Here is a 3764-nt window from a genome sequence, read left to right as displayed (position 1 = left end):
CTGCTGCTGTTCAGAAAGATACCGCTCATGCTTGCTTAAGAAAAATTTTACATCGTCATTTTTTCCATTGTTGCCTATAAGCCTTTTTAAGGAGCTAGAAATTAATAATCTGCAAACAACCAAAGGTGGGGGGAAGGGGAGAGTCTAGTGTTCAGGGCTGGACTCTCTCCTCACCCCACCCCCACCGCACCTCCAGTCTCTTAGGAAACTGTTCCTTCTGTGCCGGCTCTCAGGTGTTTATGTCTGCGGGCAGCTCTGTGGGTTTGAGCCTCTGGAAGCCCCTGTGCATCAAAGAGTTAAATGTAAATAGCTCATCTTTGCAGGGCCTTTGGCTCCCGCTCTAAGTAGGTGGAGTTTGGAATCCGGGTCGAAAGCCCCTTGCATTTTTGGTTGATTGTTTTTAATTACTTCTGAGGGCTGATGGAGGCTGCTTGTTGCCTCCGGGCGCTCGTGACAGACAAGGAATGTTCCTCGCTGCCATTTGTGAGGAGCACGTCACGAAGCATCAAACAGAGCAAAAATGGCAAGAATAGCAAGTGTATCATTACGCCTTCATTTAGATAGAAGATGCATAAACAGGAAGGATATCCAACCGCATGGGCCCCTTGTCTGGATTGCGGATCAGAATGGTATTTGTAGCAGGATTTTTCTGTATTTGCTGAAGCCAATTCGCTGGTTGAAGGATGAGGGACAGCGGTGGGGGGCGGACAGGGAGGTGCTGACCTTCAGGAAACCCAGGTAAAAGCCAGTTTAGGATCTAAAGAGAAAAAAGTCCTCGCTGGTTGTTTCTTAGAATTTCTTTCTGAGGAGAAAGGCAAATATGGAGAATAGCTCTTCCTGTGTTGCAAGAACTAAGACCATCAGATTTATCACAAAAAAGAAAAAAATAAACAGGACAGCCAGCTCAGTTTGAATTTCAGATGAACAATGAATATTTTTTAGTGTAAATATATCCCAGGTAATATTTGGGACAGAGTTATACTAAAACACTTCATCTCTGTTTATCTGAAATTCATTTAACTGGGCGTCCTGTATTTAATTTGGCCACTTTGTTAGAGGCAGGAATAACAAACCTTGGTTCCTTATAATTCCATCATCTGTGTGTCTGAGATGGTAATAAAACACCTAATAAGATTACACAGGGATGGCCCTGGCTAATAGTTCAATTGGTTAGATCCCTGGTCAGGGCACATACAAGAATCAACCAATGAATGAATAAATGGGTGGAGCAACAAATCGATGTCTCTCTCTCTCTCTCTCACTCTCTCTCTCCCTCCCCCTTCCTCTCTCTCCCTAAATTCAATAAATAAAAATTTTTAAAAAATTATACAGGGTGGAGCAAAAGTAGGTTTACAGTTCTGAGTACATGAAAAACAGAGTTTTATTCTTGTATTATTATTTATTATTGTGTTATTTTCCATACAAACAATTGTAAATCTACTTTTGCACACCCCATATTTTACTGGTAAAAAGGTAGAATTTGCCCTGACTGGTTTGGCTTAGTGGATAGAGCGTCAGCCCTCAGACTGAGGAAGGGTCCCGGGTTCGATTCCGGTCAAGGGCTTGTACCTTGGTTTCGGGCTCGATCCCCAATAGGGGGCGTGCAGGAGGCAGCTGATTGATGTTTCTCTCTCATGGATGTTTCTAACTCTCTATCCCTCTCCCTTCCTCTCTGTAAAAATCACTTCACATTAACATTACAAATACATTATCAGCAAATCTTACATAGTACAAATCAACACCCTGAAGTACAGAAGACCTGCTCTCAGGCACCTTCTCTGAGGAGACATGAGGATGAGAGAGCCTGCGTCCCAGCAGGGGCCTGGCCAACCACCACTATGTCGTCCTGGTGAACTCACAGTAGGGAGCCTCGAGGTTGAGGGGCACAGGCCCCGTCCAGGTCCTGCCAGAGGCGTCATAGTGGGTCCCACGGCAAGGGCAGTAACATCACTAAAATCTCCTGCATTGGCAATGGGCACGCAGCCGAGATGCGTGCAGACCCCGATCAGGATGACCCACTCGGGCTTCTTCCCTCGTTCCAGGTCGTGCTGGGGTCCCTCAGGGGGACCTGTCCGCGCGGCCTTCTGTCCCACCTCCTCTGGGTTCAGTGGCGCATGAACAGCAGCTTGCCTCTCCACTTGAAGGTCATATTCTTGCCCTCCAGGATATCGGACAACCTGATTTCGATTTGGACATGGCCAAGGCGCTCCTGCTGGAGACAGCCTGGGAGACGGCATTCTCGGGGTGTGGGCGGCGGCCACCGTCCTGGTTGCAGTTACCAAAGAGGAGAGGCCCTTCCTGCAAACAGGGGCGCGCTCCTTGGAGGACAGTCATCGGCGCGGCAGTCATCGGAGAAGTCGGGCATGGTGACGTCTGTACGGGAATAACGGACAGAAGCAGGGACATTGAGGCCCATGGCGGCGACCAGAGGCCCACTCGTGGCCTGGCCGTTCAGTGACTCCCTGCAGAGGAAGGGCCGCTTCACGTCCACGCCCCTGCGCAGGAGGAGGTGGATAGAACGGGCGAGAATGGGCCTGAGCGGGCAGCGACTGACAACATGGTGACCCAATAAAATATATATTTTTAAAAAGGGTAGAATTTCCATTTTAAACCCTTTGTAGAGGCCAGTCATCGGATCAGGGGCTTTATAATGATGATCCTAATAAGGGTCACTTAGTAATCAGCAAATAATAAAAAGTATAATCAATATCCCCATTGCTCATGTAAGGTTGCACAGCTTGGAAGTGATAGAGCTGGGATTTGAACCCACAGCGCCTTACCTTCAAAGACTCCTCCCTCACAGACAAGAGTGCGCATCTGAACAAGAAGTGATTCCATTGGAAAACTGGAGCTGAGTTGAGCAGTCAAATTAAGCAAAAGTCATTAGTTCTGTTCCCCAGATATGGCTTAAAGAAGTGACAAAACCCCACAACAGCCTTTTGGCCCCTCGATAGTTTCCCCTCTCAGTTGTCTGCAATAAGAGAACTGGCCTGTGGCAGAATAAAATGGCATTTTAGGTCCCCGTTTAATTGAACGGAAATGTCTGTCCTCCGTGCTTTCACTCTCGGGTTGATTTCCTCGTGCGATAATGCAGGGGTCGGGACACTCCTGCAGAGGGCCAGACGGAGAACATTCTCAGCTTTGTGGGCCATACGGTCTCTGTGGCAACTCCTCAGCCTCGCCGTAGCAGCAGGAGAACCTCGCAGACAGCACGTGGACCGTGGGTGTGGCTGGGCTCCTGTACAACAGTCAATTCCCACTACTCTCCAAGTAATGTTCTATAAAGATGCTGAAAACACTGAATTAGCAAATAGTGAACTATTCTGTGTCATAATAATCCAGAAACAATATGTGTGTTTGCGGGTGGGGGGAGGCGTGACGGGGGGATGCAGAAGGGCTGCTGTATTAGTTTCCTATTGCTGTTGTAACAAATTACCATAAACTGGTGGCTTCAGAGAACAGAAGTTCATTATCTTCCAGTTACATAGAAGTCCTGCCCGGTCCTACACTGATCTGCCCAGCTCCAGTCAAGGCTCCGGGGAGAATCTCATCCTTGCCTTTTCCATGCCCACAGGCCGCCTGCGTTCCTTGGCTTGTGGCCCCTTCCTCCATCTTTGAAATCATCAGTGTAGCCTCTTCCAATCTCTTTCTGACTTTGACCCCCCTGCTGCCCTCTCATAGGACCCTGATGAAGACCTGGGATTCCCAGATAACCCAGGATAATCTTCCATTTCAGAGTCTTTAATTACACCTGCAGCGTCCCT

General features: G+C 48.2%; 1 pseudogene; it reads right to left on the bottom strand.

Annotated features, from left to right (window-relative positions):
• Positions 1-1765: 1765 nt before the first annotated feature.
• Positions 1766-2559, bottom strand: LOC102242113 (annotated as a pseudogene).
• Positions 2560-3764: the final 1205 nt, after the last annotated feature.

The sequence above is a fragment of the Myotis brandtii genome, unplaced genomic scaffold (genome assembly GCF_000412655.1).
Source record: "Myotis brandtii unplaced genomic scaffold, ASM41265v1 scaffold647, whole genome shotgun sequence".
Lineage (NCBI taxonomy): Eukaryota > Metazoa > Chordata > Mammalia > Chiroptera > Vespertilionidae > Myotis > Myotis brandtii.
This window is presented reverse-complemented; position numbering and strand designations above follow the sequence as displayed.